The sequence below is a fragment of the Mixophyes fleayi genome, chromosome 5 (genome assembly GCF_038048845.1).
Source record: "Mixophyes fleayi isolate aMixFle1 chromosome 5, aMixFle1.hap1, whole genome shotgun sequence".
Taxonomy (NCBI): Eukaryota; Metazoa; Chordata; class Amphibia; order Anura; family Limnodynastidae; genus Mixophyes; species Mixophyes fleayi.
In genome coordinates this window covers 167,775,732-167,802,642 of record NC_134406.1, presented here as the reverse complement: position 1 = coordinate 167,802,642, position 26,911 = coordinate 167,775,732, and positions in this window count along the sequence as shown.

Below are 26,911 nucleotides of genomic sequence, written 5' to 3'. Positions count from 1 at the left end.
TCTATTTCTCTTTATTGGTGACTTGTTTTTGTGGCTGAAATGGTGCTTTGATTGATAATTGTACAATTGATAAGTCTAACCCAATGTTGGCTAACCTGTGACACTCCAGGGGGTAAATGTATTATGGTCCGGTTTTGTCAACTCGCGGGAGTTCGGCGAGATGACAGCTAAAATTTAAAGCGGCACTGCCTTGTAAAGGGAAACTTGCCTTTACAAGGCACTCCCGCAAGTTGACAAACCGGAGTATGATACATTTACCCCCAGGTGTTGTGAAACTACAAGTACTAGCATGCTTTGCCAATATATAGCAGCTTATTGCTGGAAGGGTATGCTAGGACTTGTAGTTTCACAACACCTGGAGTGTCACAGGTTAGCCAACACTGGTCTAACCCCAAACTAGTGCTTACTGCCTACAATCAGGAAGGTATGCGTCTTGCCATGATGAATCCTTGGAGATTATCATTTTTGACATCAGAGCAGTTGGTCATGATTTTGCTCAGTTTATTAAGTTTCTTTATAAAACATCATGCACCACTTATTATTAATGGCAAGTGATGAAATTATATTATTATGTGTAGACTGACCTGTCAAGGCTGCCTTCTCTACTATTGCTCAATTTATCGCTAGTCCCATTAGAATTCTGCAATCCTGGATTAAACTGCATTATCACCTAATTGCAAAATTCTACTTACCTGCTTCTTCCCATCCCCAGAGCCCTGTGGTTTGCTCCACGCTGTAATTTTTCCTGGTTTTCTCATTTTGTAATATAGAACTGGAAAAACGTTTACATTTACCACTTTAAAATGGCTGAAGAGGGTAAGTGTAGGAAGAAAGACCAATCTGAAACTGAAATTCCTGTATTAAATAACCCATTATTAATGACAACCTGGTCCACATGATATGGGATACGGAACAAGTGGACAATCACTCTTACATCTTGGTATCAAACCCGACTCTGTTTGACAACCAACCAATCCAACTAAAGCTTTATATGATGTGACTGACACAATAATAATGCTTAACACTTCTGCTTCATTAAATTATTTTTTCAATTGTATATATATATATATATATATATGTAATGTTGAGCTGGGTATTAATGTTTACCCACTATGCACATTCATATTCTGTATTCCTAACAGATATTCCTATCATGATGTCTATTGTTTATTATAATTGCAGATGTTTTCTTGAAATATATTTCAGTAAATTACTTGCATACTTTTAGAACCCTGTGAATAACCCTAATATCTGAACTCTGCAGATGACCTTTTTGATTTGTTTGTAACCCGTTCCCCTTTTTAATTTTTGTATCCTCGTTTCACCTTAAATAAAGACATTTTAATAATAATAATAATAATAATAATAATAATAATAAAGTCCAGGTTTTATGACTGTCAGACTAGGCAAAAGATAGATAGTACAGCTGAAAGCTGTAATTTAATATGTTTAACTTCAATCTTTTCTTGTTACAGGTGTAATGTACCCTTGTATAGAAAGAATACATGCAATTCCATCCATCGGGGAGGAATGAAAGAAGTTTATGAAGAGAGAGGAAAGAAGAGAGAGGTTTTGATTGGGAGCAAGTTTAGGTGAAAAGTCGGGAAATTGTTAGAGAGCTGGAGGAAGAAAATATTTGAGCGTCTTAGCTGAGTATGTGTCAACTTTAAGAGAGAGAGGTCAGAATGTAGGTGAACTTGACATATGGGAGAATTGGAAGCCATGACTCACATTACAAGATAGTTGTGTGAGATTTAAAAGAGAGAACCAGGCACCTTAGTAAAAGGGATCACCTGGTTACAGTTGAGAGTTATTGACTGTGGGAGACAATGCAATCATATAGAGACTGTATAAAGTGAACTTGTAAATAAATGCTGCCTTTATTTATTCACCATCAGAAGATGACATGACGCCCATTATTTTCCCTACCAGTGGGTGCTTGGGGCTTATTTTGCAAGCCTATGTATTGGGATGTGTCCAGTAGGTTGATGAAGGATATAAAGAAAGGTCTCTGGGCTGTTTCAAAACACAATGTTGCTCAGTGGACTAATAGCCAGCCACTGTAAGAGTATTTCACAGTGGCTAACTTTCAAATCCCCTCAAAAACTGCATATACCCTAGGATAAGCTACAGTTGGTTGTTTGACATAAGAGCATCACCAGTTAGGTATAATGGATCACATCTATGCAACCAGAGGTTATACATGTGTTTTTTTGTGTTCTCATTTATGCAGGACCTCTCATAGTAATTATAGGACCCCTGACAGTTTTGATCCCATCGTCATCATCGTTAATTTATTTATATATATATATAGCGCCACTAATTCCACAGCGCTGTACAGAGAACTCACTCACATCAGTCCGTGCCCCATTGGAGCTTACAATCTAAATTCCCTAACATACACACACACACAGACCGAGAGAGTCTAAGGTCAATTTAATTGCAGACAATTAACCTACCAGTATATTTTTGGAGTGTGGGAGGAAACTGGAGCACCCTGAGGAAAGCCACGCAAACAGGGAGAGAACATACAAACTTCACACAGATAAGGCCATGTTCGGGAATCGAACTCATGACCTCATGACTCCAGTGCTATGAGGCAGAAGTGCTAACCACTAAGACTGTAGTTAGTCTTAAAAAATTTGTTTGAAAACTATCATATCTTAACATCTAATTGATAAAATTATATTTAGAACAATAATGTTATTATTTTTTGTTGTCGGTAATACAATCAACCAGTGGGTTAGAATGTAGCCCACGTTATCAATAGTTTCTTAATGTGAGCTCCTGCAATAATGTGTTCCCTCTGACCTCTTTCCTCTGGTTCTCTGATCCAATAAAATTACTTGGGAATGAGGGACTTTATGTTTCATCACTGCAACTGTAAATTAATCAAATATAATACTTTTTTTAATATGATTTGTGCATGTGTATAGCTGCACAAATATAACACATAAACAATTTTTTTAACCAATGTTATGCAGTACATGGAGCATGCCAAAGAAAAAATAAATTTTTGAAATTCACTATGTTCAGCGTCCATTCATATGATTAGCTGAAACTAAACCCTCCACATTCCCTGTTTGCATTTGGCGCACATACATTATCATAAAACCACTTGTCAAGAATTATATTGCTTTGGCATAACTGCATCCAATATTCTGTCAAGTCTATTTCAATATTACATATATTGTAACCAGATGATGAAGATCATTTCAACACGTAAAATGCTGAATATTTATGGTAGAATTACACAGTAGAGCTGCATTTTTTTGCTTGTATCAAATATAAAAGAATGTAATGAAAACCAGAAGTAAAATGTTGCCAGGCAAGACAAATACCTGCACATATTCATAAAAAGTAAGTGAATAATGAAGGTCACACTGTTCTACAGTTTGAGTAAATAGCACAACAGACTATTTTAAATAATAATCGTCAGATCTCGGAGCTCGGTTCTTGCGATGTTTCAAATGCATATATAGCCGCCTCCACAGCCATCCAGCGCCATTTGAGAGAGGGAGAGAGAAGGGTTAGGTTGCAGGATTAGAGCAGGGAGAGAGCAGTTATTAGAGCAGGAAGAGAGGAGTGTAGAGGATGCATTTTTCCAAACATTACAAACTGTTTGGGGTGTCATATTCCCTCCTAAAGAAACAATTTTCTGCCTGCAGAACTTGTAATATACCAGCACAATTTATTTCTGAATTTGCACTACAAGTGTTTGGGGTGTCAGATATTCCCTTGTTCCAAAAAAAGCTATTTTCTGGTGTTGAAATAATTATATACCAGCACTATATCCTTCTGAATTTGCACTACAAGTGTTTGGGGTGAGACATATTCTCCTGTTCCAAAAAATATATTTTCTGGTGTTGAAATAAATATATTCCAGCACTATATATTTCTGAATTTGCACTACAAGTGTTTGAAGTCTCATTAAAATGGATTCACAGCAGTCCACATATGAGCAGGATCAGCAAGCATCTGCTGCCACCAGTCCTGATGGTAGTCTTCCCCGTATGTCATCTGGTAAAGCCTATGTAAAAGTACATAGTCTTTTTAAGTCAGGGAAAAAAACAAACAAAAAAAAACCTTTTACCATGTTGAAGAGAAAAAGAGCTGTAACTGAAGAAAAGTTAACTGGCGAGAAAAAAAAAATTGCCAACATGTCATTCTACACATGCAGTGGCAAAGAAAGAATGAGGTCTACGACTTTCTCTATTAGTGCGAGATCTAAAAATGTTATTGAGCCTTCTTCTTGTAAAGTCACTCATGACCAAGCAAGCCCAAGTAATTCGGAGTCTAAAAGTGGTGCACAACTACTGTTACGTGTGAAAGCCGAGCTGCAAGAAAACAGTAAGGCATTAGAGAAAAATGTATGCTTAGAATCAGAAATGACACCAATCCCTGAGGAGAGTCCATCCACGAGTGGTATGTGTAATCGTGACCATTCTGATAGTGTACCCATAAAAAGGGCCCTTTCAGCAGTTCTGCTGATGTGTGCCTGAAGAACCCAAGTGTAGCCGGTGATACACCAATTGAGGATGACACTTTGGAATTAGAAGAGGATGAGGGGGAGATTTGTGTAGCTGACGAGGGTGCTAATGAGGATGTTGATGAGGATGAGGCTGTTTGTGTAAGTCCTGCACTAGTGGCAGCAGTGTGGCACCAGTGGTAGCAGTTCTGGCACCAAATTGCACTTTCCAAAGAGAAGCAGGGATGAAGCAGGTGGCAGACCCTAACAGTTTGACATCTGGGCTAGTTTGAAAGATTTTACCAAAAAATGTGTGACCTTGCCCATAACTCCATCCAATCCTACTAATAACATGCAAAGGATGGTGGAGGATAAATGTAGGGTGTAATCTAGACCCAAACAGAAAAGCTGCTTTGGGCATTTCTATTTATAAAACAGTCTTTGCGGGCTGCTTCTTTTTCTATTTATCTATAAGTGTAGGGTATAAAATACAGACAGACACCCAACTGCCTTTTTTGCTATGAATTTCAATAGCTCTTTTTAGACCGTTTGCATGCCACCCTGGATTGGTGTGTGTAGCTGTAGAATTAAGGAGGGCCTAGCAGGGATTAAACAGTATTTTTCATTATTTGCACTAATAAGGTTTGGGAATAATATACACCCAAACAGAAAATCTGCTTTGAGCATTTCTATTTTATTGTACAGTCTTTGAAGGCTGCTTCTTTTTCTATTTCAATTTTAATCTATGGAAATAATATAAACCCAAACAGAACATCTGCTTTGGGCATTTCTATTTTATTGTAGTCTTTGCAGGCTGCTTCTTTTTCTATTTAAATTTTAATCTATGGGAATCTTCTAGACCCAAACAGAACATCTGCTTTGGGCATTTCTATTTCATTGTACAGTCTTTGCAGGTTGCTTATTTTCTATTTAACTATAAGTGTAGGATGTAATGCACAGTTACATGTTGAATATCTGTTCTGTTGACTGGGTAAATTGTCAAGTGCAGTTACTCTTCTTTCCTGCGGCACCCTCTAGTAGCTGGCTACGCTTTTATGGCAGCTGGTAGGCACCTTCATCGCACGCTTTTTGGAGGGAGGCTGCAAATTGGGCTCTTTATGCTCCAGTCTGATGCTGCTTGCAGTCTATGTTTATTTCTGCAAGGTCCATCTTCCATATCTTCCAATTTCACACACAGGGCAGCCTCATCTTTATCCAGCTCTTCATGGGCCTTGATTAAATGTTTATAGGAATTTACCAGCTTCCAATTTTAGTTTCACGTGTTCTTTGAGGTCTCTGAGCTCTGTGTCTCGGCCGTCATCTCTCAACTATAGCTGGTTTGAGCAAATTCAGCATTGCCTGAATGGTGTGAGGGCCATCCAATGCAGAATGCTTTTATATGCAAACATAGACTCTGAACGTCAGGTAAGGTTGACAGTTGGATTCCTAAGACACTATGGCTGTACCATTTTGTGATTTTCCAGGGTAGAGAGGCTGGAGTTTAATTTATAATCGCCTTGTATTATATGATTACTCTAGGAGAAAGAGATCCATTTAGATGATGAATTAATATGATTTCTAATTTATAGACACCTAGGGGCATATTCAATTGTTGGCGTTACAGCCAAAAGTAACGCGCCCCGCACACTATTACTGTCATTACGGTAATAGTACGCGTAAATACCGGTATTACAGTACTTTTCTCGCTGGATTTCAGCTCGCGGCTCAGGGATCTGTGAGCTAAAATCCGGCTTACTATTACCGTAATACCGGTAATAGTTTTTCCGTGGCGGAAACCGCGGACAATTGAATATGCCCCTTAATGGCAATACTGGGACATTGTGTATTATGTGATGTATACTACAAATAAATTTATTTAAAAAAAAAACTACGTTGTCTGATATATTTTTCTTGAGGCCCGTCTTAGTGTCAAAGAAAACCCCCACACATTTCTAGCACAGGTGAGACAATTGTGTATTATTATATGTAGTTTGTAGTGTGGGCATCTTGGAACTGAGGTAACCAGCAGGCTTTAACATGCTCTGCCCGTGTTAAATTACTTTTTTATAGTTTTATTTTTTGTTCCTGTTTTATAAGTGACTTTCTAAAGAGATGCTAGACATCCATTTCTAGCCTTGGGCAAGAAGTCACCTCACCCGGTCATAAATAGAAAATACTTATGTGTCAGTACTGTTAGTTAAACCTCATGAACTGTAGAAAGTAGCTATAAACAGCAGTGGTATTTAAAAATGTTTAAAAAATGTAAAATTTTACTCTTGAACCAGTTTTTCTTCAAGGTAAGTCAGGTTTAATTTTTCACTAAAAAGTCAACATTCTGTAAACCAGCTTTTTATAGAGGATTTCACGTAAATAAAGTGATTGGAGTGACTTGACAAATGACATTTTAAATGTTTCCATCAAGGTCAAGTATACTTCTTCAGTATGGGAATCTAAGGGTAAATACCATGTGAAAATATATGCGCACAGATGCTATGTATATTCGTGTATTGATGTCATCAACTAAAGAAAAAGGTTCCACCTTAAAATACAGTAACTGATATTTGCCTAACCCAGTATTGGAATTTTTTAAACCAATTGACGCAGCAATGATAGTAGTTTACACCTTATTAAAAGATATTTTCTGAAGTTGATAGGTCATTCGATTTTTGGGTATTAAATAACTTGCCATGGGGGAATTTTAAGGTTCTAGTAAATCAGACCTGGGACACCATTTCCTTTTCCTATTTACCCAATCTAATTTAAGTTTTACTAGTTGGGTTGTGCAGAGAAGGTGCTGAATCTCTAGTTCAAGAGGGCTTGTTTCACCGACTTTGTGTAAATTCAGTTCCTTTTTAGTGAAAAATTAATGGAAATGTCCACAATTTATGCGACTTGCAAATATTACCAATTCATTATTTTCTGCTGCCTTGCGGTGGAAGAAACAAAATTCAAATTTGTCAACTTCTCTACAGCACTGAAGGATAACTTCACCCACATTGTTATCAACAAAGTAACAAATAGCAGAAATGGCTGTCTGATAAGTAATGTTGTTAGAGGGAGGGAAAAGCATATGAAAACGACTGATCTGCTTCATATTGGCTGTAATCTCCAGACACGACAGTAATAACCTTTAATCTCAGTAATAACTTAAAAAATACTTTTAATCAAAGAAACAGACACCTATATATCAAAACATATCAGACATTCTAAACAAGTGTTACAAGCTAAAACAAAGAAATCTCAATATATATATAAAAGGCAAACACTGCTCCTCACCTTTTTAAATACAGACACAAAACACACAAATTTTGTAAAATGTTTGCAAATGACTCTTTTGTGTAATTGACTATTCCCACTGCTTAGATTTTCCTCTTTCCGTGGGCTTTTTTGTCTGGTTTATTTAGGCTTTTTATCATCATCATTTATTTATATAGTGCCACTGGTTCCACAGCACTGTACAGAGAACTCATTCACATCAGTCCCTGCCTCATTGGAGCTTACAGTCTAAATTGGAGCTTACAGTCTGAATTCGCTAATACACACACACACACACTAGGGTCAATTTTGATAGGAGCCAATTAACCTACCAGTATGTTTTTGGAGTGTGGGAGGAAACCTGAGCGCCCAGAGGAAACTCACGCGAACACAGGGAGAAGATACAAACTCCACACAGATAAGGTCATGGACGGGAATTGAACTCATGACCCCAGTGCTGTGAGGCAGAAGTGCTAACCACTAAGCCACAGTGTGGTAGTTACCATTTATAGCAACCTTTGCTATTCCAAATTGACTAAATTTTCTACTCATTTGTTTTATTTGCACATAGAGTTAAATTAATAGGAATATACTAATTAATTTAAGCAACAAAGTGTAACTGTGATGCCACCTAAAAGGCAAATGTCTGCTGTGGGAGTAACTGCCCATCACAGAGAAAACAATCAAGGAGCAGACAAGAAAGAGGTAATGTCACATCAACGTCTACAAAGTAAGTGAACAAGATGCTACGCATTCTTGTTGCCTGTAACTCTGATGAAACAGATATTAATGCTAATAACTGTGGTCCCATGAACAGTATTTGTAAATGTTACATTGCGAATCATTTTGCGGCTTAGCAGCCATCTGACAAACATCTCAATCAACGCTGCCACAAGGGTACAGCAAAAGGGTCCAACATGATTTTACTCTTATTTTTTTCTTTCAGTTTGACAGGCTTTTAACTAGTATGATAATAAAGTGGGAAGGAGCTGAGGGCTAAAGGTGAAGGCACCTAGGGCGAACGCCCAAGACGTAGGCAGGGCCGGATTAACCATAGGGCTAACTGGGCTACAGCCCAGGGGCCTATGGCATCCAGGGGACCCTTGAAAGTGCTCAGCAGCAGTATTGATCGGTCAGGGGCAGGGGCTTATGGGGGGGGGGGGCCCTGACGGGGGAATGGAGGCCCCCTTAGCCCAGGGGCCTCCATTCCCTTAATCCGGCCCTGGACGTAGGGCGAACAAGTTAATAAAAAATATTTTCAAATCTGTGCATTATCAAATGTGCGATATGAATTAATAATATGTGCATTTCCCTATTAAATCTTCAGAAATACATTTTGTTTTATTTTAACTTCTTTATGTATTGACCATTAACCCTTTCAGAGTCGTCATGAAAACATTTATACTGGTGTTTTTCCTAAACTTAAATTCTACATTTGCCACAGTGTTGAACTCCAATGAGCTGTACCTGGCTCACATACAATTTGTCCTGGACAAAAATTGCTACTTAGACACATGGGAATAGGGATCTAATAGAGATTGCTATCCCCATCATCAACTGCTATGGAAGCAATGTGTTTCTTGCATGACAGAGATGCCCCAGAGATTATGGTATTTGTATTAGGAGCGATATGCTTTTAAGATGGCTTTTTCCACTTTTAGAAAACAGGGCAAAGTATATTTTCACAAGTAACATTCCACCTGTCATTTTTCACTAAAACTGATATTGGCACATTCCATTCAGTACATACGCATGTAATACATACCTTCAAAATTACTACACATGAGCAAAACTATTTCTTCAATTTCAAAAACTTGGATTTTGTGTAAACTGAGTATGTCAAAATAATTTGAGTGTTTGCTGATGCTTTTGGCTACGTCTATTTAAATGAAGTCAGCAAACTTACTAAGTATTATATAAGATTTATATAAGTCAGTAAGCACACTCATAGACAGGGCCTATTTAATCCTATTTTCAATTTTATTCCGTGTTTATCTCATCTGTAATGACCTCCCTATTTTCAGATATTTAAGAAAATAAATGAAATTGTTAAAATTCTCTATGGAGTTCCTTGTAAACAGACTTTTACCTTCTCAAATACCCTAAAGACAGTCTGATGGCATAAACAAAGGGAATACCATCAGAACATCAAAATAAAAAAGGACTAGCAACCATTTAAAAAAAAAAAACCAAAGGACAATTTTTTTTTTTAAATGAAGAATACAAAACATCTAATTGGAATTACTTTTCCGTTCTACATTCAAAATTGTTCCTTTACGGCTATTTGTTCTGGATTTCAATGGTAATGTTTTCCCCACAAAAACTAACTGGTTTTAACAGGTAAATATTTTCAATGGAACAGGTGGTTGGACAAGCTGCTTTACTAAATAAGGCTTTAAAGGTAGATAGAAAATCAGTGAACTATAACAAAAGTACAGGTTTTGTTGTGGTATTCTAGTGAAAACACTACAGGCCTGATTTATTAAGAAAAGGCAAAAAAAATGAGTAAGTTTTCTCCTTGACAAAACCATGTTACAATGCAAGGAGTGCAAATAATTTTTTTTTATTTTGTACCTAAGGTAAATGCTGGCTATTTTTTTCCTGTAGCACACAAATACTTGATAGCTTTATTTGTACACTAAAATTTAAAATTGATTTAGGACATTCTCTACCCCAACTATAAATCTGCCATCATATTTTAAATTTACCTCCTCCTCCAATGCAACATGGTTTTGCTAAGGTTCAAAGTTACACATTTTTTTGCTTTACTTTCCTTAATGAATACATCTTAAATAACCTTATACAACTATAAATACAATCTGGGTATGTGATTACACCCCTTTCCCCTGCAAATTCCGCTTTACCTATTTCTCTGCCAATTTATGGGTAACTTTCCTTTCACAGCACATATAGGGGTATATTACAGCGGATTTGAAAAAGTGGAGTTGTTGCCTATAGCAACCAATCAGATTCTAGCTGTCATTTTGAAGAATGTTGGGTTGCTATAGGCAACATCTTTATTTTTCAACCCCGCACTTTAGTAAATATCCCCATAGAATCTAGATTTCTCTCCCTAAGCCTAATGCAGGGCAAATAATTAAAGGTTATATTTTTTTAATATTTTCTCTATTCATATAAAAAAATTCATCTTCACACTATGTAATAATAATAACAATAATAATAATAATAATAATAATAATAATAATAATAATAATAATATTAATAAAATAATAAATGGGGTGGAATATAGTCGTGTTGGCTCTATGACTATATTTTTGCCATTTATTATTATTATTATTATTATTATTATTATTATTATTATTATTATTATTATTTATGATATTTAGTTTGTCAAGTGTTTAATTTAAATATACAGTGTTGTCTACCCCTAATTTTCAAAAGCTGGTGAAAAATCTATACATCCAGAAGTCATCGACAAGACAACAGTGTTAAAATGATAATTTTAGTTTACTTTGCTAATATTGCACGTGAACACACTGTTTGGTTTAGAGGTTGTGGTGGGCATTTCCTAGGAAAAAATGTATATGTGCAGGATTAATTTACTCAAGGGGATCTGCATTTTTAAAATGTATATTTGCTATAAACACTTGATTTATTTTGTTGAACATACTACACAAACAACCATGATTTTCTTTTTCTAAACACAAGATACGAAATTTAGTTCAAATAACATACCTATAAAAAGATGGAGGACCTGGCTGTGTTCCACCCCTGATATTGTCAGGGGCGGAACAAAGTTTTAAGCTTTCAGTTCCACTTAGTTAAACAAAAACAACAACAAAAAAACAGTTTATAAATAGATTAAATTTAAAAATGAAAATAAAACCATACTTGCCTACTTTTTCAATTTGTCTTCCGAGAGGTCGAGGGCCAGGGGAGTGTGGGCGCGGGACTTGGAGAATCGCGGCACTAAGCGATCATCACCATATTACCCTTTACCAGCAGAGGGTGGGGCCAAGATGACTCGTGAATTGCGTCACTAAGCCCCGATCCCTCCATTTAACTTACGAAACTGGCTCTCCCTGGAGTACGGGAGGGTTCCCAGAAATTCAGGAGTCTCCTGGACATTAGGCAACTATGAATAAAACCTATTTTAAAAGCTTTGTAACAGAATTATATAACAGAACAGGTACAAGTACTTGTTTTACCACAATACTTAAATAGGCTTCTCCGTGCAATGCAAAAGTCAGCAAATCAACGCCCGGAGGGTTACCTGTTCTTAAATTGTACAATGTGGTAATGCGCCAAATCAACAAGTGCCTTTACCCAAGTGCCTAATACTTACTTGTTATTGCTTACTACTGCAGTGCAGTGCATTGGAATGGTAAATATAGGACCTCATTTAGAGTCGGACGCAAAGTCCGTTTTAGGCGCTTCCAAAAAAACCTCACTATCACGCATGTGCAGAAAGCACCAAATCCGCCTGCATCTTGGACGCAATTAACACTTGCGACAGCTTGCGACTCACTATGAGAGAATGGGAGGAACATGGAATTGTGAAGGCGTGACCATGTAAATACATCCTAGTCGCAGTGAGGTGCAGATGCAACACACGTCAAAACAGGGCTAAAGCTGTGCGGCAGGAATTAGGTGGCGCAATCGGTTAGCTAGCTGCAGGAACTGCTCGCAGCTCCATAGGGTATTAAGAGTGGGACGCGACTGGGATTGCTTGCCACTCGTAGTACCCTACCAAGCTGCGGCACACTCCCACTCCTACACTTCTTAAATGGACTTTGTGTCTTACTCTAAATGATGTCCATAATGAGTAAGCTTTGATGCTTCCCTTCACATATGTTAGGAGCTACATGCAGGTGTCAGCAGCAGTGAAAAGGTAAACCACTCACTAGGTAAAGTAAATGAAGAGATCAGTAGTTGCTGGAAACAGGAAAAAGCAAGAAAGCCATAAAAAATGTGGAGGCACAGTGCATTTTATTTTGCATCCATTGTACGGTAATCATAAATACAGGTGCACGAACCCATTCTGTTTTTTCATATTCAACCACGCAGACACATTGTGAGACATTTCGCATACTTGCATGCTATGATTGTAATGTGCATGCTGTAGCAGCCAACACTTTTAAATAGTTTCCAGGGATATTTAGCTGCTGAGCCATTGCGTCTAAGCACCTGACACCATATACTGTCTCACAGGACTTGGAGCACTGCAATTCCCATCATGACAAGTTTACTGAATTTCATTTTATTGTACAGCTGTTCAATATTGAAAAATAGCTCCATTTCCTTTAAAAATCATTTTCCTTTTTCTTCTATACAAATATAAAAAGACAAAAACAAACAAAAAAATTAAATTAGTGTGTAAATTGTTAAAAGTTTTCCTGCCAGAGCAAATTGAAATGATAAAAGTGTAGAATATGGTTTGCGATCACGCAGAAAAAGAGAGATTGGAAGGATACAACTGTATGTTTATTACAACAGATGAACTGCAATTGCAATCAATAGCCAAAATTAAGAAATATACCTAAAAAAACTCCCAAATGCTCAACATACACCAAGCAACACTCACAAAATTCCCCAATGCTAAAAGGACGGAGCAACAAATCCTTTCAGATCTACGGTATCCTTTCAAACCACTCTCCTGGTCAAACTGTTGTAGCGATCCTCTTCTGGCTTGATGATCTCAGCCCTCAGCCCGAAAGCTCTCTACCAACTTGGTAGGGATCTGAACCACAGTCTACCTGCTTCAGCAGACTCACCAGGTGAAAAGGCTCACAAACAACGGATGGTGGAGAGGTTCTCAGCAGTTAGACTGGTTGCACACCGCAGAGTCGTCTAGAACCAGGTTCTGTCACCAGTCCTGATGGTAGTGTTCCCAGTACGTCATCTGGGAAAGGCGATGTCAAACTACACATTCTTTTGAAATCAGTCAAAAAAACACACACCAAAAAAAAAATTACTGTGTTGAAGCGCAAAAGAAGTGTAACTGAGTAAAAGTTAAGTGCCGATAAAAAATTTTTTTGGCAACATGTCATTCTATACACGCAGTGGCAAAGAGAGTATGAGGCCTTCACCTTTGTCTATTAGTGGCAGATCAAAAAATGTTACCGAGCCTACAAGTGGTGCAAAACTACTGTTACGGGTCAAAGCCAAGCTTCAAGATAATAGTAAGGCATTAGAGGATAATGTTTGCTCTGAATCACAAATGACACCAATCCCTGTGGAGATCCAACAGTGGGATGTCTAATCGTGAGCATTCTGTTAGTGTACCCATAAAGAGGGGCCCTTTCAGCAGTTCTGCTGATGTGTGCCTGAACAGCCTGAGTGTAGCCGGTGATACACAAATTGAGGATGCCACTTTGGAAATAGAAGAGGATGAGGGGAGATTTGTGTAGGCGACGAGGGCGCTAATGAGGATGTTAATGATTATGATGCAGACAGATACCAAATTGCCTTTCCCAATTTCTATTTATATTCTAGATTATATAATAGCTGAATAGTTTTCTATTTTACTCCTAGTGGAGAGGGGATCTGATACAGACAGATACCAAACTGCCTTTGTCCATTTCTTTGTATATTCAAATTTCTACTTCTACAGTCTATGTGCAGGCTGCTTTTTTTCTATTTTACTACAAGTGGATGGGGGAAAGGGGGGCTGATGCAGACAGATACCAAACCGCCTATGTCCATTTTTTTGTATATTCGAATTTCTAGTTCTACAGTCTATGCAGGCTGCTTTTTTTCTATTCTACTACAAGTGGATGGGAGGGGGGGGGCTGATGCAGACAGATACCAAATTGCCTTTGTCCATTTCTTTAGGTCTTTAACTAGAAGTGTAGGGTGTAATAAGACCCAAAGACGATGGCTGCATTGCCAATAGGCTAAGATGGAAAGGAAGACAGTCAAGTTCGTGTGCAGAATTAAGGACGGCCTACCAGGGATTAAACTGTTTTCTTCCTAATTTATTAGCTTTAGAAATACCTTACTTATCCAAGAAACAGGTGGAGCACTAAACTTGGTTACTTTATGCCCAAAAAAATTGATTTTCCAACAAAATAGCAAAACAAAACCAAACAAAACCAAAACCAAAACCAAAACACAACAGTAATCCAGATCAAAAACCAAAAACAAAACCAAAACACGGGGGTCAGTGAGCATCTCTACTTTGCAGTGTGAAAATGACTGTGAAACCCTTCATAAAGCAATAAAGGGCCATTTTTATATATATATATATATATATATATATATATATATATATATATATATATATAAAGTATGGCATTCACTGGAATCTCAGACAGGTTTGCTGAACCATTTCACTGCTTATTAGCAGTTGTCAGGATGGCCAAACAATTACAGCGGTCATATCCAGCAAAAGTGTCACAAAATCTCCCACAACCTACATACATCTATCTAAACAATAGTTCACTGACTACTAGCCGGCCACTTACTGGCATTGGTGGTCCCGCCCACAAATACAAACAGTATCTTTATCCTCCACCGAAGCACTACAAACAAATCAGCGAAACAAACCAATTACACCCATGTGGAACACCTGTGTGTGTATGTGCTGAAAGAGGATCCCAGGGAAAATGTAACCCAGTCTGCAGCCTGCTGCTGCAGACTAGCCGTGTTTTTACCTATTTTATTATAGGGGAACTGTGACAAATATGTCTCTTTGCCACATACCTTAGCGTTGCCAACCTCGGTGACACTGTGGAGAGTGCATCTCGGCGAGAAAGGGCTTCTGCACTTTTGTGCAGACTCCCTGGCTTATGCTCCACTGTGAAGTGGTAGGGTTGCAGCACTAGAAACCACCTAGTTACCTGGGCATTCACTGTCTTGTTTCTATGCATCCACTTCAGTGGTGAATGGTCAGTGACCAAGGTGAATTCTCTACCCAGGAGGTAGTACCTGAGAGCCTTGGTGGCCCATTTGATGGCTAGACACTCCTGTTCCCTGGGCAGAACTTTGCGTCTCAGAAAGAGGATGGGTTTCTTTGTCCCATCAAAACTCTTCGAGAGCACGGCACCCGAACGTACTCCAGAGGCATCCGTTTGGAGATATAATCTCCTGCTGAAATCCAATGCTTTAAGTATTGGTGCCGAACACAGAGCCACTCGAAGTTCCTGCCAGGCAATCTCTACTGCTTCCAACCAGACTAACTTGTGTGGACAAGCTTCTTTTAAGAGGAGCAGCCCTAGTGGAAAAACTAGCCATAAACCGGCGAAAGTACCCAACAAGACCTAGAAAGATTCTCAGCTGGGTATTCCGCACAGGCTTGGCCAATCTCTGACAGGCTTTTCTTTGTCAACTTGGGGTTTGACCTGACCAATAATCTAAGTTTTCATAGATTTTGTACACTAAATCAGGGGTAGGGTTGGCAACTTCTGCATTGGCGGCAAACACAAACTAGTAGCCCAGACTCTTTTATCAGCATGTTGTAAAGTGGCATGATGAAAACCATGGTGGCCTGGATTGTCTAATGTGGATGTAGTTTTATATTGCCAATGAAATATATCAAAAATTGTTATGAAAAAGGAGCTAAGCATCACTTTTTTTGCTTATTCATTTGAAGTAGACAAAGTCTATTTTTCATAGTAATTTCCTCCTGATGTTCTACAGTGCTTTTGTAGAGTAAAAATGTGATGTTTCCTTCTCTTTCTTTGTACATTTTAACAAACATCTTATCATTGCCTGCAGGCATTTCCTGGCCCCTAGAAAAATATGGGAGAGGGCCTAACAACGCCGATCCACCCTTCTTAGACTTCTGCTCTGTTAATCTAAGGGCCCATCTAGGTCTCCTGCTCCCCAATGCATGTTCAGAACAGCATAGCGGGGCCTGGGAACAGGTTCTGGTTGGTAAACCCCAGGCCACCCTGGGAAGTTGGTCCAGCATTGCCTCTCACCTCTGACTCTTAGCAGTCCAATGAGTACTAATAGATTGCAAGGTTACTCACAAAGTTTTCTTGCCAATCTTGCAATCTTGGAGAACGCTCAAACCCGCCTACTCCGATCCTGACCCTACTCCCTGTCTGTGAAGCTCTCCAATTGCTGGACTTGTAGGCTGCATGTTCCCTCCACAAGGCCAGATGATCTGAAGTCTGGTCAGTCCAGGCACTGAATACTTTCTGACATATTATACTTCGCTAGACACTGGGACAGGACACCCTCTGGCCACGTGAACACCTGCTCCCATCTTTCTCAAGATTCCTGGACATCTGTGGGTGCTCTCTCCAAGGTGGGGTGGAGATATGCTGCCACCGTGTTGCAATGCTCTTCAGCTCCCCTTTGTCTTCTCTGCTTCTGCAGACCTGGGAACCCAGAAGAATCTTCCTTCATTTCCTTCCACCAGTGCACAACAAGATGAGAGATGTAGTCTTCACTGCCATGGAAGTCCTGCGTCTCCTGCTCTGCTTATCAGTCCTTGGACTGGAATGTAAGTAGTGGGGTTATTTAGGTGCACCCATGCACCATCTCTGCATTTTGCATATATATTGAACATCCTTGCCTGTATAAATGTCTGCTTCTCCAGAAATGCCTCCATCTTGCTCTAGAAATGCATACACTTTTGCTGAAAGTAAGGTGCATGGCGGAACCAAAACTTTTTCACTGCACATTGCTGGTTTATAATCAATGCGCACAATGCAGTGAAATATGAATCTTTAATCCAATGTTTCTGTCTCTTAAGTCTTCATAAGATATTGCAGTTGTATCAGCCAGCAAGTTGGATTAAAGATAAAGTTTTCTTTCATTGTATACACTGGATATATAAAAGCACAAACAAAATCACTTTTTTGCAGTGTAAAAAAAATATTTTTCATAGTAATTACACCCCATGTTTCAAAGTGTCTTTGTAGAATAAAACATTGTTTCCTTTGTAGACTCCATGTATTTTATCTAACATCCCATTATCGCTTGTACTACTCTCTTGACAGCAGGTGGCAGGAAGGGATAGCCTCCAATAGAACCCTTATTCTCAAGAGATTTCCCTGAATATACAAAAAATGAAACAAAACATCCTTGCATCCTGCCTTACACCCAGTGTGGAAACACAGTCTAAAGTCCAGTGTATCAAAGAGGAAAGATGTATGAAACCCCAGAAATTCTGTTTACTTTGATTTGACTGAATTTTGGCTCAGAATTCCTGAGTCGCAACAAAACTTTTGTTTTTGGAATTATATCAGGGAATCAAAGACTTGATTTGCGCTGCCACATTCTTGTCAATCAGCAAGCCACTGAGAGTTTAGGAATCGTGGTGGTGTCAAACAGGAACTTTATAGCTAATGCTTTTACAATTAATTGCTGTTGTATTTCTGTATGTATATATGTAATGGCCCTAATGATGAGTACATAATAAATAGTGTTTTTGTGCCAGTCAATGTGTGGTACAAAAAACACAATTGAGCTGCCAATCTATTGCCTGAGTATTCGTACACTTAGCTAATGATGTTAATGACAAGTGCAGAAAAACTGGTTTTACACTAGTCAGTGTGTTATAGAACAAAACACCTGTACAGATAACAATAGCCCGGAATATAATGACTATGTAGAAATAATCGGCTTGGTTTGGTTTTATTATAATACTGAATTAAATAAATGTTGTGGAAGTGAAGATTTGGCAACGTGTACAATCACAAAAAGGCAAAAGAAATCTATTTGTGCTAAAAAAAAGACAAATTAGATTAATCAAGCAATGGTGTGGAACTGTTTAGACGGCAATGTACTACATACAGGTCATTTACAAAGCAAACCTGGTGCAAACCACAAACAGTACTGCACCATTTCAACTAGATGGTTCACCCATTCACCCATTCAAGAGCATACCAACTCCCTGTGATTGGGAGATCCATTTATGCAAATGTTACATCAAAGCCAACCTCTTGCCTCTTTAGAACCAATCCTTTCATTATATTAATTTATTGATGAGCTTCTTTATATTCCATGCACAATGATTGTCCTGATTCTCAAGTGGGTGTAAAATATTTGGAGAAGTTTGGGTGAATCTGGTCGTCTTCATAAATTAAATCTGGAATCACTTGCATTCGGCCAAATTTCATGTAACATTTGCTGCTTTACCTTTGCCATTAGAGAGTAAAACCAACTTCGAGCTGCAAAAATCAGCTTTGTTTTACTGCACATGTAGATGTTAAAGTACAGAAAAATGTAGTATGCCCTCTGGAGGTGCAGGTTATTTAGAGTAGATGCATTTCCAGATATGCCTATCGCGAGACATATCTGTTGTGTCTCAGTGAGCCCTAAACTGTTAAGATAACATATATATATTTGTTGCTGTGTCGCGTTATTGTTTTGTCGAATTGTCGGTATTTCATGTTGTGGCAAGGTTTCCATCCAGCAGTCAAGCAATCGTTTACAACCCAAAAATGATGTTTTTAATATCTTTCACTCTGACGCTTTGTCACGTTGTCATTGTTGCGTTGTCGCTAGCACTAGGAAAGTTGTTAATGGGAGATACATATGCCCCTGGTTTCTGTCCTATATATGTTTTAAAGCTCCAGGAAAGTGTGTGTATTTGGATAGAAGGTGTCCAAACAGCGGTCCGGCTTCAGTTAGTCTGTGTAAGGGTCCCTGGGGATATGAATGGAGAGAGAAGGACAGGCTCCATTCATTTGGCCCATTACGGATCTTGTAGGAAGAAATGGACACTCACAATACAGATGATAATACACAGTCCAAGTAAATGCATTGTATTAACAAACAATTCCGAGTGTGGTTGGATAATAGGAAAATGTAGGAAAAGATGGATACTCACAATGCAGATGATAAAACACAGTCTACACAATAGCTGAGAACTGGATGCTGAAAAATACAGGCAAACTGAATAGAATTGGTGGTAAGCAGTAGAGCCAAGGATACACAGGAACCAACAATGGAAAGCAGACTGTCAAAGGCACTAGATACAGTAGGCAACAGTTAATGACTAGCAATGTGCAAGGTTATGGGGTGGGTATATAAAGCAGCGGGACAGGTGCAGGTAATGATCAAGGAAGGAAGTTAACTCCTGCAGTTGTGGTGCAAATAGTCCCAAACGTCCACAACAGTAGCACCTCTGGTATGACAGAGGTACTGCAGGGGAAATATTCATTACAGAATCCTAACAGGAATTTTGAGGCCAAGTCAATACCTTGAACTCTTTGGGCCTGATTCATTAAGGAACTTAAATTAAGAAGTTTCTTATTTAAGTCTCCTGGACAAAACCATGTTACAATGCAAGGGGTGCAAATTAGTATTCTGTTTGGCACTTAAGTTAAATACTGACTGTTTTTTCATGTAGCACACAAATATTTGATAGCTTATTTGTTAGAGATGCTCACTGACCCCGTGTTTTGGTTTTGGTTTTGGATCTGGATTATCGTTGTGTTTTGGCTTTGGTTTTGGTTTTGCCAAACCGCCCTTGCGTGTTTTGGTTTTGGTTTTGTTTGGTTTTGTAATTTTGCTTAAAAATCAATGTTTTTGGGCATAAAATAAACTAATTTAGTGCTCCACCTGTTTCTTGGATAAGTAAGGTAATTCTAAAGCTAATAAATTAGGAAGAAAACAGTTTAATCCCTGGTAGGCCATCCTTAATTCTGCACACAAACCTGATTGTCTTCCTCTTCATCTTAGGCTATTGGCAATGCAGCCAACGTCTTTGGGTGTATATTACACCCTACACTTATAGTTAAATATATAAAGAAATGGACAAAGGCAGTTTGATTTTTGTCTCTCTAGGCCCCCCTCCACTTGTAGAAAATGCTAAAAAATTCTACTGTTATAGACTGTACAATATAAATTGAAATGGACAAAGGCAGTGGCACTGGTGGATTGACTCTCTACAGGGATTGGTGTCATTTCTGATTCAGAGCATACATTATCCTCTAATGCCTTACTGTTTTCTTGCAGCTCGGCTTTCATGCGTACCAGTAGTTGTGCACCACTTTTAGACTCCAAATTACTTGCTCTTGCTTGGTCACGAGTGACCGTACAAGAAGCAGGTTCAGTAACATTTTTTGATCTGCCACTAATAGAGAAAGACGAAGGCCTCATTCTTTCTTTGCCACTGGGTGTGTAGAATGGCATGTTGGCAATTTTTTTTTTATTGGCACTCAACTTTTCCTCAGTTACACTTCTTTTGCGCTTCAACACTGTAAATTTTTTGGGGGTGTGTGTTTTTTTCCCTTATTTCAAAAGACTGTGTACTTTGACATCGCCTTTCCCAGATGACGTACTGGGAACACTACCATCAGGACTGGTGACAGAACCTGGTTGCTGATTCTGCTCATATGTGTACAGCTTTGAATCCATTTTAATGAGGACAAAGCACTTGTAGTGCCAAAATAGTATTAGCTAGATACTGCTGACAAATATGACTTTTGACAGTCAGATAAATTACTGTAAAACACTGTGGAATATGGGACACCCCATTTAGCACTTGTAGTGCTAAATATTGTTTTAGATACTGCTGACAAATATAACTTTTGACAGCCAGAAAAATTAGTGTTTCACACTGGGGAATATGGGAGACCCCAAAAGCACTTGGAGTGCAAAATATTTTTTTAGATACTTCTGACAAATATGACTTTTGACAGGCAGAAAAATTACTGTAAAACACTGGGGAATATGGGACACCCCAAAAGCACTTGTAGTGCAGAATATATTTTTTTACATACTGCTGACAAATATGACTTTTGACAGCCAGAAAAATTGCTGTAAAACACTGGGGAATATGGGACACCCCAAAAGCACTTGTAGTGCTAAATATTGTTTTAGATACTGCTGACAAATATGACTTTTGACAACCAGAAAAATTACTGCAAAACACTGGGGAATATGGGACACACCAAAAGCACTTGTAGTGCTAAATATTGTTTTAGATACTCCTGACAAATAGAACTTTTGACAGCCAGAAAAATTACTGCAAAACAATGGGGAATAAGAGACACCCCAAAAGCACTTGTAGTGCCAGAAATTGAAAAAAAAACCCACCTCTATTCACCTCTTACTGTTGTAACAATTGGTATTAATATTAGAATTGTTGTCACTCACCGGACTGTTAGTGCCTCTAGTTTGGGACATGGGTCTCTCTCGCTCCTGCTGGCGCCTCTCCTGAGCCGCGGCCGTCCGCCATCTTGACTAAGATTGAGCATGTGCAGAAACCCTGAACTGTTAAAACCTCGCCTCTAGTCTCATTGGTTAATTAATCACCTCTCAGTACTTAAGGCACCTGTTGCCATATTACCTTTGCCTGTTCTTGGTTCTCATTCCCTAGAGACTCTGAGGTGTTTCCTGTTTCTGCTCGTGTTATCCGTTTGCTGTGGACAAGTCTCCTCTTCGCATCAGTAGTAGAACTCACCCGCTGCAGACTACTCTCGCTACTCCATTTACATGCCTGCACCTGGACAAATTTCCTCTTCACATCAGTAGTAGAACTTACCCGCTGCAGACTACTCTCGCTACTCCGTTACATGCCTGCACCTGGACAAGTCTCCTCTTCACATCAGTAGTAGAACTTACCCACTGCAGACTACTCTCGCTATGGTTCCACTGATTCACCACACTACCCAGAGGTCCGCACCTCTGGTAAGTGTAGCTACACCTGGTGAATTCTGGGTAAAACGCCTAGTGCCCGTGACAATTGTACAGAATAGAAACAATAATGTGTCCAATTTTTGCTCTGTCCCTGCGCTGATATAGCCTGTGACCTAACCCTGCTCTCTCCCTCTGTCAAATGGCAATGGTGATGGATTGCTGTGGAGGTTGGTATTTATGCTTTTCAAATCTCGCGAGAACAGAGCTTAGAAATACGAATACGTCACAGTGACATTCTGCCTCGATTTCGATTCCGAATGGGCAGGAGAGTACCAAGCCTGCTCGTTTCAGTACTCGGATAGGCGAAATTCGGAAGGATTCGGATCTCGGGGAACCGAGCCCGCCCATCTCTATTATTTGTACACTGAAATTTAAAGTTGATATTTGTGTGCTACATGAAAAAACAGTGAGTATTTAACTTATGTGCAAAACAGAAAACTAATTTTCACCCCTTGCATTGTAACATGGTTTTGTCCAGGAGACTTAAATAAGAAACTTCTTAATTTAAGTTCATTAATGAATCAGGCCCCTTGTCATGTTCCTAAAACCATTCCTGAACAATTTTTGAAGTCTGGCAGGGTGCATTATCCTGCTGAAAGAGGCTGCTGCCCTCAGGGAATACCATTGCCATGAAGGGGTGTACTTGGTCTGCAACAATGTTTAGGTAGGTGGTACGTGTCTGTCCTTATTCTATATCGGCCTGCAGTACCTCTGTGTCACCAGAGGTGCTGTTGTCATGACTTTGGGCATTTTCTCCTTACCTGTAGGAGTTGATCTTATTCCTCTGTTGGATCAACTGCACCTGCTTCCCTGAGTATTATTCCTGCCACTCATCGTGCTCCTTGTTGGTCATTATTTGTTGTTTGTCTTATCCTGCGCCTGTGTTGTTTGTCTTATTCTGCTTACCAATATTTGGTCCTGTGTAACATTGGCTACCTTCTACCATCATTCCATACTCACAGTTTATTAGGATTCTTTCAGTATCTGGTTCACAGCCTTTTTCTATGCCTGGTAATATATTTGATTGTAAGTTTCCTTTCTTCCATGCTCCTGCAAATTACCTGTTATCCAGTTTATATTAAGAGACTGTTTATTTCTATCCAGCACCCAGATTCTGTTAAACCTGAACTGTGTTAGGATTATTACCTGCTATTGGTGGATTGTATTTGTTTATTGCATTGCTCTGTGTGTTTGTGCTTCAATAAACTGGTATATCCTTCACCTATGCTGGACTATTTTTCTATAATTGTAAACACCCAGTTAATCAAAACATAAAATAACATCCACAAGAATTTCAGGACCCAAGGTTTCCCAGCAGAACATTGCCCAGAGCACACTGCCTCTGTCAGATTGCCTTCTTCCCATTGTACATCCTGGTGCCATCTCTTCCCCAGGTAAATGACACATACACACTCAGCCGTCCACATGATGTAAAAGAAAATGTTATTCATCAGACCAGGCCACAATTTTCCTTGTGCTCATGGTATATTCTTTTAGTGGTGGGCACAGGCAAGCATGGGCACTCTGACCACTCTATTGCTATGCAGCCCCATACGCAGCAAGGTGCAATCTATTGTGTGTTCTGACACCTTTCTTTCATAGCCAGCATTAACTTTTACAGCAATTTGTACTACAGTAGCTCTTCTGTGTTATTGGACCCTGATGGGCTATCCTTTGTTCCCCACACGCATCAATGAGTCTTTGACACCCATGAGCCTGTCGCTGGTTCACTGGTTGTCCTTTCTTGGACCAATTTTGCTAAGTACTAACCACTGCATACCGGGAACACCCCACAAGACCTACCAATTTGGAGATTTTCTGACCCAGTTATCAAACCATTACAGTCTGGCCCTTGTCAAAGTTGCTCAGATCCTTACGCTTGCCCACTTTTCCTGCTTCAAACACATCACCTTCAAGAACAGACTGTTCACTTGCTACCTAATATATCCCACCCATTACCAGTAGCCATTATAGCAAGATAATTAACGTTATTCACTTGCCTCCTTCTTCCTAAAATAAGTAACTAGCACAAATTCTATAGTTTAGGCAGAATAGCACTAAAGCAGAAGGACAACACGTCTATTTTGGAACTACAAGTTCAGAGTCTGCTTGAACACATGCCAGGGCATGCTGACACTTGTAGTTTCTCTAGCTCCAGCATACTTTAATGGGCACTGAATGACATGTACACAAAGATCACAATTTTACATTTAAATTTAAATCAGGCCCTAATTGTACATGTATAATCATTTATCTTTTATCTTTCTGTAGTCTCTTCTGTGCCACCTAACAAAACCTCATAAACTAATTAATTAATATCTAAAACAGGTAATAAATAACAAAACAAATACTACAAAATGTCATTAATAAAACGTCAACCGTTCTTATCAGCACAAACACATAATGTCTCTATAGCATCGATTAGGAGGTAAATTAATTATTTGACAAATGCAACGTCTATTTGATTCACATGTGACAATTATTATTACAATTATTGGAGTACAGGATGAAATGGGCATAAAACACAGTGCTAATTTTTTAGTTAATTATAAAATGAAGTTATAAAATTTTATAAATAACTACTGACAGCTGTACATTGGAAATGCTACATGAAATTGGAACTGTCATCACAATACAGTTGTAATTAATCAATAATATATGTAAAATCTAATACATTTTTAACAACTACAATATACCACACATCAAAAAACTGTATATATACTATATAAATATGTGTGTGTGTCTGTAATTATTAAGTAATTCATAAAGTCTGACATTCAGTCTAATGTGGAGGGATATGTTCTCTATCAAACTAAATACTCCAGAGTTGTTCTGAAAATAATAGTATAGATCATGTGCATTCATGACAGAATCAAGTGTTGCATGTTTTGGGTATGGTAGTTGAAGAAATGACCCAGTGGGAATTCATTCTTCAAACATGCATCTGTTTTTACAGCAGTTACGTCCTCTTACAAGAGATTCTTTTGCTCTGTATCTATTGAATTAAAGAGAGCACTTCTATCATCGTGCAAGTAAGTAAATATGATCAATGGATAACATTTACAGAAGAATTTCATTTTGCACTGAACCTTCTCCTATGACGATGGTCCTTTATTTCCCCACTTTGTGTTATCTACAAATACAACTTTTGTGACAGTCCTCTAGTATACAAATATCATCTTATTAAAAGTGCATGGGTGACAACTAGGAGTGCTGTCTTTTCTTGGAAACAATACTATACAATACCTGTCATTTCTTCTGTTCTAAAAATAACATTAGCACAGATTCCTTTTTTTTACAAGAAGACCAGTAAACTACTAGTCAGGTGGCAACCACAAGCAAAATTATGCTATACAAATTACCAATGTGATTTAATAAACAAAACAAATTTTCTTATCATGTCTGAGATTTGTACAACTTTCCCTGATACATTAGGAATTTGGAAAAGTGGCAGTTTGTACTGGTCACGCATTTACTATATAGACATTTATTCATACTTGCCAACATTTGTTTTTCTTCTTCCGGGAGATGCCGGCCGGGACGTGGGCGGCAAGGGGGCGGGGTGCCAAAATTGCGTCATTTTGGCCCCGCCACCGTGACGTAATGACGCAAATCGCAAAACGCTGCGATTCCGGGTGAATCATGGCGTTTAAACCCAATTCTGCCCACTTCATTAGGAAGGCAGATCAGGGAGATTGCCATACTCTCCCGGGAGTCCGGGAGACTCTCGCGAAATGCGGGAGTCTCCCGGACATTCCGGGAGGGAGAGTTTGCAAGTATGCATTTATTTTAACAGGTGTCTAAATAAAGCTTACCAAGAGGTAACTGCCCAGCTAAGTGGCAAGGTGTATATAAGCCCTTGCTCGTGTACTGTGTAATGAATGATGTGCTAATCTCTGCATTGTTGTTTTCTCTCTTTAATGTAAAATTTTAAGTCCCACAAATAATTATAAAGTCACTAATATTTCTTCTCCAATCTCTAAAAAACCAACTTGGTAATCACTCCCCAAGCTCTATCCATGATCTACTTTTTTCCATGTATGCCCCCAGTTATCTTTTACTTAAAAACTACATCCCTTTAACTCACTACACTATTTGTATTTTAAAGGTAACTCCACATATATATTTTTAGACAGTAAATCCGCATGGCTTAACAACTTTCTTTTTACCCCTGTCACCACCATTAACCATGTTCTACTTTTCCATTGACAGCTACCTCGTACAGCTTTGGGACAGGAGATGGCATCCCTTTGGTTGCTGATCAGCCCTCCTAACACACCACTTACCCATTCTCACTTAATTTTAAGCCCCATGTGCTTGGAGAGGTGGATCATTTGTGTTAACATGCAAGTGCAGAGGGCGTGAGGGTGTAAGGGCGTGCAGATGAAAGTTATACATGCCACTTAGAGAGACATCTTTTTCTTTGAGTTACATGGATCATGAAATACGTTAGCCACGGGACGTACATTTTGCACTTACATAAACCGGATGTAAGTTTTGGAGTTAATGATGATGATTGATGTAGCTTTGTTCCAGACACATACAGTAGGATTAAGGTTTCACATATTTTAAGATTCATGCAACTCAAAGTACAGTTGTACAAACTCAAGTGTGCAGATGCAT